Source organism: Bufo bufo, chromosome 1 (genome assembly GCF_905171765.1).
Source record: "Bufo bufo chromosome 1, aBufBuf1.1, whole genome shotgun sequence".
NCBI classification, from domain to species: domain Eukaryota; kingdom Metazoa; phylum Chordata; class Amphibia; order Anura; family Bufonidae; genus Bufo; species Bufo bufo.
The window spans coordinates 95,798,694-95,813,083 of record NC_053389.1 but is presented as its reverse complement, the minus strand read 5'-3'; positions in this window follow the sequence as shown (position 1 = coordinate 95,813,083).

The following is a 14,390-nucleotide window of genomic DNA, read 5'->3' as shown; positions in this document are numbered from 1 at the left end:
CTGGGCTTGAGTGACGTCTTCTCCCGGCCAGGCCGCGCTTGCGCATAAGACTGAAGTTTTTCTCCTGGCCGGGCTGCGCAATGTCCTGAACGCACACGCACACCGCGCATGCGCCATGGTGACTTATTCCTGGCCTGTATAGTACAGAGCCGGCGTGCACGTTCGCGGCTCTGTACTATACTGGCCAGGAAGAAGTCATCATGGCGATTGTGCGGCGGCGTGCGCGTTCAGGACATTGCGCGGCCTGGCCGGGAGAGAATCTTCATTACCATAAATGCCTGGTAGGTGCGAGTCCACCCTTTGAGACCTATAAGGAGAATGTGGTCTCATGAGCCCCTGTTCACCAGTTCAAGTTGGCTAGCTTACCAATAAAAAGTCAACGTGTGGCCATTTCTCCTCTTGACTTCCATGAGGGATCACATGTGGGACAGACACCAGTCAAACATTTATAGTATATTGGGACTTATTAACAATGGCTTGAATAAAGGTAGCCAAAACCTAGAATAGCTAGGCTGAAGATGCACCAAATATGTCACTGAGGCACATTCTGTTTGATCGATTTGATGCATCATCTGCATGTAGTAGACTCTATCCTGTTTTTAACATTACCCCCAGATAGGGTGTCATACACCTGACATCCAATCATAAAATTATAGAAAAAATCCTCTGAGGCAACCATCATTAGTACCAAGTCAGAACCTGTTTTCATCTCTGAACACTATTGTTTCCCATTGATGCCACATCAGAGTTCGCAGTAGCACTTACTGCCATCAGGCTTGGTGCGGAGACACACAGGACCAACACCGGATGTGATGGTGGGGCACCATTAGATACCATGGCTGTTCCTAGCTGGTATTCATGGAAGGAATGTTGACCAGCCTTCAGTATGTCCAGGATATCATGAAACTAGTCCTACTGCCTTTTTTGATTCAGTAGACGTGGGGTTCCACAACCTGCTCTTCAGGGTATCCAGCAGCTCCCCTCGCCAGCCCGATCACCAGATTTCTCTCCCATCAAGAATGTCTGGGACTGAATGGGTTGACAGATCTCCCATGCACAACAGCCAAGAACCACCTTGGAATGACATACCACAGGAGGATATCCAGCTTTTGTATGACCATTACCTTGCCAGAGTAGCAGCTTTTGTCGCAGCAAAGGGAGATGCCACCCAGTATTAACGTGACCCTCCCTCAACAGAAATCCTTCTGCAGAACCCAAAATAAAGGGTGCACCACCTCGGTTGTGTGATCATTGACCGAGCACCACTAGCAGCTTAGGGAGAGTTCATATCACCATTATTTTTCCGTTCTTCTGATCCGTCAGAAGAACTGAAAAATAAAGAAAAAAGAAAAAAACTGATCATGCGCATCAGTTATACACATTTGGCATCCATTTGAGCCATTTCCATCTGAGATTCATTTTTTAGAAGGAAAAAAAAAGTACTGCATGCAGTAACATTAATGTGAACTCTCCCTTATACTTTGTCAATCTCAGCTCAATCACATTAAGTTTTCCAGGTGTTTTTTTCTCATGTTCCGCTGGTGTATATTTAGATTTAGATTCAGCTAAGTGTAAAGCATTGCAGAATATGTTTGCTCAATATAAATAAAGTTATTATTATTGTAAATACCATTAATGGGATGTTCCTGGGATTTTATTGTAGCTGGTGTACATGTATTTTATTATCTGTGCTGGAGAAGTTGGGGTAATTACTGTTTTGTTTTTTTTAAACAAAAAAGGGATATAAATAATATTTTGAGCAATTCTCAGGTAGCACGACCACTTTATAAGTAAAAAAAATACCATCACTTCTGCACATTTATGGCACTTAAGCTTTTAATACCTCATATAATCATAACCATAAAGTAAAAACTGAGAGCACGTCGTCCTGCTGATATTGTGCTTTGTTCAAAACTGCTCCTTCCCAGCTTGAGCTGGCTTGTTCTTTACAGGCCATGTCAGTGAAGAATTTGTATTGAACCTGTAATCCAGAAATTGACGATGATCATGGATGCTGATTGTCTCGAAGTAGTAAAGTGTAGTTATGACAGTAGAAAAAGAACAGGAGTATTATACATGGGTTGGAGGATCAGGGTGCTAGTGTCTACTTGGCAAAAAGTATTTGCCTTTGGATGGATATCGAGGTAAGCTTTTCTGCATGGACCCACGGTTTTCCTCCAAATAACTTTATTGTAAAGAGGTTTTGGTACATTGACCATGTCAGCTAGTTCTGGTGGATCCGTACTTATGAAATGTTCTGGGGGAGTCATTCTTATGATGATGAGCACAATGCTGTTCAATGACAATAGGGACTTGATTTATTTGTTAAAGGTCAACTGGCTGCAACCTATATCTGAATAGTCCAAAGAGTACAAAATACCCATTGACGTCAGACACACACCTCTAATTACCATTGATTAGTAGACTACTAATCTTTAGTATGAGACCAATAATACAAATGATTAATGCATACCCTACAAAGTCCAGACTCCCAACAATATTTTTCACAGATACCAACATAACATTCAATAATGTTTAGTAAATCACTGTAAAAAGACAAACAGTGTCCTCAAAAAGGATTCATAAAACCCCAAAAGGCACAAGAGCTCAATACTAGCCCTCTATAGTCCTGATGAAGCACATCATGGGACTGAGGGGTTGACATCTCATGTTGTCCTCACTTGAGATTAGTTTTCATTGCATACTAGGTGGTTTCATACTAGGGGATACTAACCAGATTAAATGTTTATGTTACCCATTGTGGGATATCTATATCTTACAGTGGGCTAGTATTGAGTTCTCATGCCTTTTGGGGTTTTATGAATCTTTTTGGGAGACACCATTTGTCTTTTTAAAATTATTTAATAAACATTATTTTCATCTATGAAAATTTATTTGGGAAGCCTGAATTTTAGCATCATTCTTATGGACATCTTCAGGATCGTATCACACAGATACGAAGCATGGTGCTAGAGGAATTTATAGGCCCATATTCAATGTGTATGGGTCTTTTAATAGAAGCAGCCAGGGCTGCCATGAAGAATTTCAGGGCCCCATACAGGCAAACTTTGTGGAACACCTTTTAACCATACAGCTGGCACCACCCTACCCCGGCTCCAGGGGTGGACTGGCCATAAACCACACAGGGTGGGCTGATGCCCGGAGGGTCACCCAAGCCCTCCTTACTGCCACTGGCTGAGTTTATAATGATCTGATGCTCTCAGCATAAATTAATGTAGGAGAATCAGGTACATATGCCCCTGACCAACAGCCACACCTGACCAACAGCCACAGGTTCCCTTCTGAGGTCAACTGTATCGACATCCTCAGGACTGTAGTACATCTGAATACTGTGGTGAGGGTGACAGTATTTGGTTCTGCTGAGGGAGAAGTCTGTGCTGTACTGTGATATTCGGTTCTGCTAGGGCGGTATTTTGTGCTAGCCCTGCCTACTTCTGTTGTCCCAGCCTACTTATGCTGGCCCTATCTACTTGTGTTGCCCCGCCTTCCATCAGTTTGGACCCACCTAAAACATAGGGCCAATTTTATTTTATTTTTTTCCTAAAACCACTTTAATTTCCCAGTCCATCCCTGCCCAGCTCTACTCCTGCATCCTCCTAATACATACGTTATATGTACCCCATAATGTCACCTTTAGATAGTCATATGACTATGTTGATACTAACAAGTTATGGCTTTTTGAGGAAGACAAAATGAAAAAAATCACTCAGTTCTTAAGGGGTTAATGTACCATAAAATACAGTCCCACAGAAATCACTTACTGTAAAAATCAGTCAAGTCAACGCTGCCACCTCTTTTTCCAAGTGCTGGTCTTGGTCCTGGTCTTTAGCAATGATATAACCACCTTTTCTCTCTGTTCCTGACTTTCTGTTTGAAAATGGCGGTATACTGGAGTTTTATACAGTGGGGAGGAGTGAACTTGTACGGCAATCTGGGGGCAGACCCACAAGCCCAGCTACATGATAATTTAATTGTGCCTGGCTGCATAGGCATGCGCAGCCTATTGCATTAGGGTGTGCACCCTAAAGCACAAACACAGACGCAGCGCACGCACCTGTGTATGTATGTATATATATATTTATATATATATATATATATATATATATATATATACAGGGAGTGCAGAATTATTAGGCAAGTTGTATTTTTGAGGATTCATTTTATTATTGAACAACAACCATGTTCTCAATGAACCCAAAAAACTCATTAATATCAAAGCTGAATATTTTTGGAAGTAGTTTTTAGTTTGTTTTTAGTTTTAGCTATTTTAGGGGGATATCTGTGTGTGCAGGTGACTATTACTGTGCATAATTATTAGGCAACTTAACAAAAAACAAATATATGCCCATTTCAATTATTTATTTTTACCAGTGAAACCAATATAACATCTCAACATCCACAAATATACATTTCTGACATTCAAAAACAAAACAAAAACAAATCAGTGACCAATATAGCCACCTTTCTTTGCAAGGACACTCAAAAGCCTGCCATCCATGGATTCTGTCAGTGTTTTGATCTGTTCACCATCAACATTGCGTGCAGCAGCAACCACAGCCTCCCAGACACTGTTCAGAGAGGTGTACTGTTTTCCCTCCTTGTAAATCTCACATTTGATGATGGACCACAGGTTCTCAATGGGGTTCAGATCAGGTGAACAAGGAGGCCATGTCATTAGATTTTCTTCTTTTATACCCTTTCTTGCCAGCCACGCTGTGGAGTACTTGGACGCGTGTGATGGAGCATTGTCCTGCATGAAAATCATGTTTTTCTTGAAGGATGCAGACTTCTTCCTGTACCACTGCTTGAAGAAGGTGTCTTCCAGAAACTGGCAGTAGGACTGGGAGTTGAGCTTGACTCCATCCTCAACCCGAAAAGGCCCCACAAGCTCATCTTTGATGATACCAGCCCAAACCAGTACTCCACCTCCACCTTGCTGGAGTCTGAGTCGGACTGGAGCTCTCTGCCCTTTACCAATCCAGCCACGGGCCCATCCATCTGGCCCATCAAGACTCACTCTCATTTCATCAGTCCATAAAACCTTAGAAAAATCAGTCTTGAGATATTTCTTGGCCCAGTCTTGACGTTTCAGCTTGTGTGTCTTGTTCAGTGGTGGTCGTCTTTCAGCCTTTCTTACCTTGGCCATGTCTCTGAGTATTGCACACCTTGTGCTTTTGGGCACTCCAGTGATGTTGCAGCTCTAAAATATGGCCAAACTGGTGGCAAGTGGCATCTTGGCAGCTGCACGCTTGACTTTTCTCAGTTCATGGGCAGTTATTTTGCGCCTTGGTTTTTCCACACGCTTCTTGCAACCCTGTTGACTATTTTGAATGAAACGCTTGATTGTTCGATGATCACGCTTCAGAAGCTTTGCAATTTTAAGAGTGCTGCATCCCTCTGCAAGATATCTCACTATTTTTGACTTTTCTGAGCCTGTCAAGTCCTTCTTTTGACCCATTTTGCCAAAGGAAAGGAAGTTGCCTAATAATTATGCACACCTAATATAGGGTGTTGATGTCATTAGACCACAACTCTTCTCATTACAGAGATGCACATCACCTAATATGCTTAATTGGTAGTAGGCTTTCGAGCCTATATAGCTTGGAGTAAGACAACATGCATAAAGAGGATGATGTGGTCAAAATACTCATTTGCCTAATAATTCTGCACTGCCTGTATATTATATACACATACACACACACACACATATATATATATATATACACAAATACACTCTGTATACATACAGACCTGCACTATCAATATAATGAAGGGAGAAGAAATCATTTTTAAACTTACCGTATTTTTCGCCCTATAGGACGCTCTATTCGCCCTATAAGGTTTTAGAGAGGGACAATAAGAAAAAAAAAAATTCATTACACCTCAGGTCAGACCATCAATCAGACCCCCAATGTCAATTAGGGTCCATTCACACGTCCGTTGTTTCTTTCCTGATCTGTTCCGTTTTTTGCTGAACAGATCTGGACCAGATCTGGACCCATTCATTTTCAATGGGTCCTGAAAAAAATCAGACATTGAGCTGTCCGTTTTTTTCCAGGACCCATTGAAACCAGGACCCATCCAGGACCCATTCAGCAAAAAACGGAACAGATCAGGAAAGAAAAAACGGACGTGTGAATGGACCCTAAGACCCCAATAAGACCTCAGATCAGACCCCAATGTGAATGACCCCCAATCAGACCTCAGATAGGAGCCCCAGTGCCTCATATCAGCCCCCAGTGCCTCATATCAATCCCCCGTGCCCCATATAAAATTTAAAAAAAAAAACACTTTCCTGCTCCGGACGCTGCCGCTCCTCACCGCTCCTCACCGCTCGCGCTCGGTAATCCTCTTGTACAGTATGCTGTGTGGGCACGCACAGTGTGAGGTCACAGCGCGGCCTCACACTGTGCGCAGCCTTCACAGTGGAGCGCATGAGGACCAGGAAGAGGTGAGTATAGCGCTTCCTGGCCCTCTGGTACTAATAACTTGATTAGTATTCGCCCCATAAGACGCAGGGGCATTTTCCCCCCACTTTTGGGGGAAAAAATGCATCTTATGGGGCGAAAAAGTGCAGCACGGGGGTGACAGAACCAGTGTTCCCTCTAAGCCTTGGCAGCTGCTGAGCGGGATCGGCTCAGAGCTGGGCACAGCGCCATCAAAGGTGGGCGATAGGAAAACCTAAGATAATTGTCACATCAAAGAGCATACAAACCTCTACGCCATCCCATACAATACAGTATAACCCCTGCACCATCCCGTACAATATACAGTATAGTCCTCTCTGTGATCACTGGACATTGCTCTCCATATATAAACCATATGGGGGAAAAAATCTCATTGATCCAGAGAACTTGCATAGAAAAACTAATAACCAAGAGGCTAAACAAAACCCTGTTTCTGACCCTTATGTTAAAACATAACTTTCATTTGATTGCTCTAATACCTAAAGGAAATTTTTTTATTTTTTTTTTAAAAAGCTGCTCTTTCTCTAGGTGACCTTATGTTTATAGTAGTGTTAATAGAGTCTCAAGGGTCTATAAAAGCAGCTACACTATTTTTGCAAACCTTTGAGACTCTATTAACACTACTATCAACATAAGGTCATCTAAAGAAACAGTAGTTTTTTAAAAAAAAAATTCCTTTAGGTGTTAAAACATAACTTTCATTAGATTGCTCTAACACCTAAACGGAAAAAAAAAAAAAAAGAATAAAAAAAAACCTGCCTTTTCTCTAGATGACCTTATGTTAATAGTAGTGTTAATAGAGTCTCAAAGGTCTGTAAAAATAGTGTAGCTGTTTTATAGACCCCTGAGACTCTATTACCACTACTATAAGGTCATCTAGAGAAACAGCAGCTTTTTAAAATGATTTTTTTCCATTAGGTGTTAAAGCAGTCAAATGAAAGGGTCAGAAGCAGGTGTTTTTTTTTAGCCTCTGTCTTGGCTATTAGTTTTTCAATTCATAAAGCTCCACATGGAGCTCCCACCCAGCAGTAGATAGAAGCCTGCAGGACACTTCACCTTGTCACATCACCTGGGCACATGGTGATGGCTCCCTTCCTATGCTGTCCCTGGCACTTCATCAGCAGCAGGGGCGGCGCGCTTCCTGTTTTCATAATAACTGAAAAGGAAGCTGCTGCTGCTGTGTTCAGCTCCCGAGAGGAGGGGGTGTGAGAGGATCAGCCAATAGCAGGGCAGCCAGCTGATACTGGCCAATCAGCAGCCTCCTCCCTTATAACAGAGCTCTGTAATGTACAGAGCTCTGTTATTGGAGATTTCAGGCATCAGCTGTATTGCTCTGCTGCCTGCAGTGCCGCACATTGTAAACCAAGTCGGCTTGATTAGGGTGTGCCCAGGCACACCCCCTGCGCACGCCTATGCCTGGCTGAGTGTCTTAGGTGGACACTTGGTGGACAGGGCCCCTGAGTAAGCTAGCTGCCTACATGACGCTGACAGTGGCACCTTGGCTGCCTAATGAAATTATCGGCACGGGCCCCAGGGCCCAGGGCCGGCCTTTGGGGTGTGCGAGCTGTGCGGCCAGCCCTGGGCCCTGGAGCCGGTGCCGATAATCTCATTAGGCAGCCAAGGTGCCACTGTCAGCGTCAGGGGCGCTCGGTGGCCGATCCAGGGGCGCGGTAGGGGGCGGCGGAGGCGGGGCACAGGGAGATGAACGCTTCCATTGTGGGAGCGCTCATCTCCATAGTCATCTGTATCGCCGTCCTCAGGACAACGATACAGATGGCTGTGCTGAGGCAGGGGAGGGAGAGGCGTGTCCTTTACCCTTCCTCTGATAGGCTGCCGGCCTAGTGCCTGCAGCCTATCAGAGGCCAGCGCAGGCGGCGCAATAACGTCATCGCGCTGCCTGAGCCATAGAGCTCGGGACAATACTTTTACTAGCACATTGGGGGGCTGTTATTACTGGCACATTGGGGGGCTGTTATTATTGCCACTTTTGGGGGGGGCTGTTATTATTGCCACTTTTGGGGGGGGCTGTTATTATTGGCACTTTGGGGGGCTGTTATTATTGGCACTTTGGGGGGGCTGTTATTAATGGCACATTGGGGGGCTGTTATTACTGGCATATGATGGGGGGGCTGTTATTACTGGCACATTGGGGGGGGCTGTTATTACTGCCACATTGGGGGGGCTGTTATTACTGGCACATTAGGGGGGCTGTTATTACTGGCACATGATGGGGGGGCTGTTATTACTGGCACATGATGGGGGGGCTGTTATTACTGGCACATGATGGGGGGCTGTTATTACTGGCACATGATGGGGGGCTGTTATTACTGGCACATGATGGGGGGGCTGTTATTACAGGCACATGATGGGGGACTGTTATTACTGGCACATTGGGGGGGCTGTTATTACTGGCACATAATGGGGGGGCTTTTATTACTGGCACATGATGGGGGGGGTTGCTCTTGTTACTGGCACATTATTGGGGGCACTATAGGGGCATCTACTGAGGCTACAAAGAAGTGGAATTTTATATGGGGGCTCTGTACAGTAGAATTTTATACTGTGACACATTATGGTGGGTACTATGGGGAAGGGGGGAGAGGAGTACTATGGGGTCATCTACGGGGGGCACTAAGAACGGGTAATTTTTACTGGCACTATGGGGACATTAGCTCAACTGGGGCATTACAAGGAGGTATTTTTTGCACTGTCACATTATAAGGAGAATTATTTCTACTGGGGGCATTATGGTGGGCTTTATTACTCCCACATGGTATGACCCCCTAGTAGCAGCACCAGCCTCTCCCTGCTCTGCTATCCCTCTGCCCCTTCTCCAAATCCTTATTATGAAATCTTTCTCATTAGGATAAAACACAACATCAGCTCCACCGAGCCCCCGGCCAAAGTGTTGAAGTGGCATCCGAGATTCCCAAGGGCCGAGCCAAGTAACTGTAAGTTTTCATGTGAAATATGTTTATGTTATACACATATAGCCTACACTGTGCCACACAATATACAGTATACCTCTACACTGTGCCACACAATATACAGTATACCTCTACACTGTGTAGTCTGTTCTATAAGCACCATTGTTTTGTGGCGGCGGACAGAAAATAATCTGGAAGTGCCCCTCCCGAGACCAGGCTCTGGATCCGCCACTGGACACAGCTCGCAGTCGGTCTTTTACAGCAGGCCAGTCTGAGATTGTGTGAAAAACTATTTGGGGGGGGCGCCACAAGATTAGCTCGCACAGGGCACCTGAACACCTAAGGCCAGCCCTGCCAGGGCCCCTGTAAGAGCATCACAACCGGCACATTATTCTGTTGTAAATCAGACTTTGAGGCCCCACAAGTCCTTCTCATTATGTCTGTTGGTTGTGGCTAAATCCCATGCACCATAAGGACCTTCTGACATCACGGGATCACATTCTAAGTCACATAACTCTGAAGCAGCTGCGGATGATAAAACACTGATGTGTGAACACACACATTAAAATGAATGGAAAACACGTCTGAGAATCACTGATGTGTGAATAAGGCCTTATTCAGATGATAACCGCTGATCAACAAGAGTTTCAGAAGCTTGGCTCACAGCTAATTCATTTTCAAAGGGGTTGTCAGGGTGAGACAAGCCATTAAACTACACATAGGAGCTTCCCTAATCAGACTGTTAGACTGCAATGTTTCATTTAGGTTCCCATCACTCTTTCATTTTCCATTTTTTTTTGATTCATCAGCAGAAAAAAAATAAAATTTCAGCCATTTTTCATCTCTGCAGTTGGAAAAGTAGTAAACTAAGATTTTGTTTGTCAATCATCCTCCCATCTTCTGGACAAATCATCCTACCACACCCAATACTGTGCCGCTGTGCTCCCCAATACTATACTGCAGAAACAGATAAACCCCCTGATAATCGTAGTACCATGCAGATTGTACCCTATAAGAAGTAATAATGCTCCCATAGTGCCCATACTAGTAATCATGTTCCCCATACACCCCCAGTAGTAATAATTCTCCTTATAATGTGCCAGTGCAAAAAATGCCCCATTTTAATGCCCCCAGTTGAGCTAATGTCCCCATAGTGCCCCCATAATGTGCCAGTATAAAATAACCCTATATAGTGCCCCCAGTAAATGCCCTCATAGTGCTCCTCTCTCCCTTCTTCCTGGTGCCCCCCATAATGTACCATATAAAATGCCCCATATATAGTGCCCCAGTAGATGCCCTCAGTGTCCCCCATAATTTCTGACTATAAAATACCCCTTCTTAACGCCCCCATAGATGAGCCCATAATACTCCTCTCTCCCCTTCCCCATAGTACCCACCATAATGTGCCCCAGTATAAAATGCCCCTATACAGAGCCCCCCATATAAAATACCCCTTCTTTGTAGCCTCAGAAGAAGCCCCCATTGTGTTCCTCTCCCCTTCTCCCATATAAAATACCACTTCTTTGTGGCCTCAGTAGATTCCCCCATAGTGCCCCCAATAATGTGCCAGTAAGAAGTACCCCCATAGATGCCCACATAGTTCCACCCAATAATGTGCCAGTAAAAAGTGCCACCAATAATATGCCAGTAAGACGTGCCCCCATAGTGCCCCCCAAAAATGTGCCAGTAAGATGTGCCCCCACAGATGCCCCCAATCATGTGCCAGTAACAAGTGCCCCATAGATGCTCCCAATTATGTGCCAGTAACAAGTGCCCCATAGATGCCCCCAATTATGTGCCAGTAACAAGTGCCCCCATAGATGCCCCCAATCATGTGCCAGTAACAACTACCCCCATAGATGCCCCAATCATGTGCCAGTAACAAGTTCCCCATAGATGCCCCCAATCATGTGCCAGTAACAAGTGCCCCCATAAATGCCCCCCAATTATGTGCCAGTAACAAGTGCCCCCATAAATGCCCCCCAATCATGTGCCAATAAAAAGTGCCCCTATAGATGCCCCCCCAATCATGGGCCAGTAACAAGTGCCCCCATAGATGCCCCCCAATCATGTGCCAGTATCAAGTGCCCCCATAGATGCCCCCCAATCATGTGCCAATAACAAGTGCCCCCATAGATGCCTCCAATCATGTGCCAGTAACAAGTGCCCCCATAGATGCCCCCCAATCATGTGCCAGTAACAAGTGCCCCCATAGATGCCCCCAATCATGTGCCAGTAACAAGTGCCTCATAGATGTTATTGGCACATGATTGGGGACATCTATGGGGCACTTGTTACTGGCACATGATTGGGGGCATCTATAGGGGCACTTGTTATTGGCACATGATTAGGGGGCATCTATGGGGGCACTTGTTATTGGCACATGATTGGGGACAAGTGCCCCCATAGATGCCCCCTAATCATGTGCCAATAACAAGTGCCCCCATAGATGCCCCCAATCATGTGCCAGTAACAATTGCCCCCATAGATGTCCCCAATCCTGTTCCAATAACAAGTGCCCCATAGATGCCCCCTAATCATGTGCCAATAACAAGTGCCCCCATAGATGCCCCCAATCATGTGCCAGTAACAAGTGCCCCATAGATGCTCCCTAATCATGTGCCAGTAACAAGTGCCCCCATAGATGCCCCCCAATCATGTGCCAGTAACAAGTACCCCCATAGATGCCCCCCAGTCATGTGCCAGTAAGTAGTACCATATAAAAAACAGTAAGTAGTACCATATAAAAAATAAACACTTATACTTACCTCCATCAGGCTGGCAGCGATGCGATGCAGGACTCTACCGGCCTGTGTCCCACGCTATACGGCTCAGGCGGCGAGCTGACGTCATTGCGCCGCCTGCAACGGCCTCTGATAGGCTAGTGCCTGCAGCCTATCAGAGGTATGAGGAATGGAGACGCCTCTCCCTCCCCTGCCCCGCCGCAGCACATCTATCTGTATCGCTGTCCTGAGGACGGTGATACAGATGACTATGGAGATGAGCGCTTCCACAATGGAAGCGCTTATCTCCCTGTGCCCTGCTGCCGCCCCCCACTTGTCACCAGGGCCGCATCGCCTTGGGCCATCGCCTTACTTTGCCTAATTGGCGTGCGGCCCTGCTAGTGCCCCCTGGAATTTTCCGCCTGGGGCAACGGCCCCCCCACGCTACGCCACTGCCCAGCAGGGCTCAAGTGGCAGCTGCCTTGGGCCCCCCAGGAGCAACTGGCCCCGGGGCAGCTGCCCCGTTTGCCCCGCGCTAAAAACGGCCCTGCTGCCAGCATTGCTGCAGAGATTAAAGGGTTGGGGGGTCACCCTGTCAGAGCTCAGCCCATACACGGCACACTGCATGAAATTGGTCTGCATGGCTGTCGTCCCAGAAGGAAGCCTTTTCTAAAGATGATGCACAAGAAAGTCCGCAAACAGTTTCCTGAAGACAAGTAAACTAAGGACATAGATTACTGGAACCATGCCCTGTGGTCTGATGAGACCAAGATAAACTTATTTGGTTCAGATGGTGTCAAGCGTGTGTCGCGGCAACCAGGTGAGGAGTACAAAGAAAAGTGTGTCTTGCCAGCAGTCAAGCATGGTGGTGGGAGTGTCATGGTTTGGGGCTGCTTGAGTGCTGCCAGCTGTGGGGAGCTACAGTTCATTGAAGGAACCATGAATGCCAACATGTACCGTAACATACTGAAGCAGAGCATGATCCAATCCCTTCGGAAACTGGGCTGCAGGGCAGTATTCAAACATGATAACGACCCCAAATGCACCTCCAAGACGACCACTGTCTTGCTAAAGAAACTGAGGGTAAAGGTGCTAGATTGGCCAAGTATGTCTCCAGGCCTAAACCCTATTGAGCATCTGTGGGGCATCCTCAAACAGAAAGTGGAGGAGCGCAAGGTCTTTAACATCCACCAGCTCCATGATGTGATGGAGGAGTGGAAGAGGATTCCAGTGGTAATCTGCGTAGCTCTAGTGAACTCCATGCCCAAGAGAGTTAGGGCAGTGCTGGAAATATTGACACTTTGGCCATTTTCACTTAGGGGTGTACTCACTTTTGTTGCCAGGGGTTTAGACATTAATGGCTATACAAGATGTACACTGACTACTTTACATTGTATCAAAGTGTCATATCTTCAGGGTTGTCCCATGAAAAGATATAATTAAATATTTACAAAAATGTGAGAGGTGTACTCACTTTTGTCAGATACTGTAGTCTGTAAACATATATATATATATATATATATATATATATATATATATATATATACAGTACAGACCAAAAGTTTGGTCACACCTTCTCATTCAAAGAGTTTTCTTTATTTTCATGACTATGAAGGCATCAAAACTATGAATTAACACATGTGGAATTATATACATAACAAACAAGTGTGAAACAACTGAAAATATGTCATATTCTAGGTTCTTCAAAGTAGCCACCTTTTGCTTTGATTACTGCTTTGCACACTCTTGGCATTCTCTTGATGAGCTTCAAGAGGTAGTCCCCTGAAATGGTCTTCCAACAGTCTTGAAGGAGTTCCCAGAGATGCTTAGCACTTGTTGGCCCTTTTGCCTTCACTCTGCGGTCCAGCTCACCCCAAACCATCTCGATTGGGTTCAGGTCCGGTGACTGTGGAGGCCAGGTCATCTGGCGCAGCACCCCATCGCTCTCCTTCATGGTCAAATAGCCCTTACTTTCAAAGTTTTCCCAATTTTTCGGCTGACTGACTGACCTTAATTTCTTAAAGTAATGATGGCCACTCGTTTTTCTTTACTTAGCTGCTTTTTTCTTGCCATAATACAAATTCTAACAGTCTATTCAGTAGGACTATCAGCTGTGTATCCACCTGACTTCTCCTCAACGCAACTGATGGTCCCAACCCCATTTATAAGGCAAGAAATCCCACTTATTAAACCTGACAGGGCACACCTGTGAAGTGAAAACCATTTCAGGGGACTACCTCTTGAAGCTCATT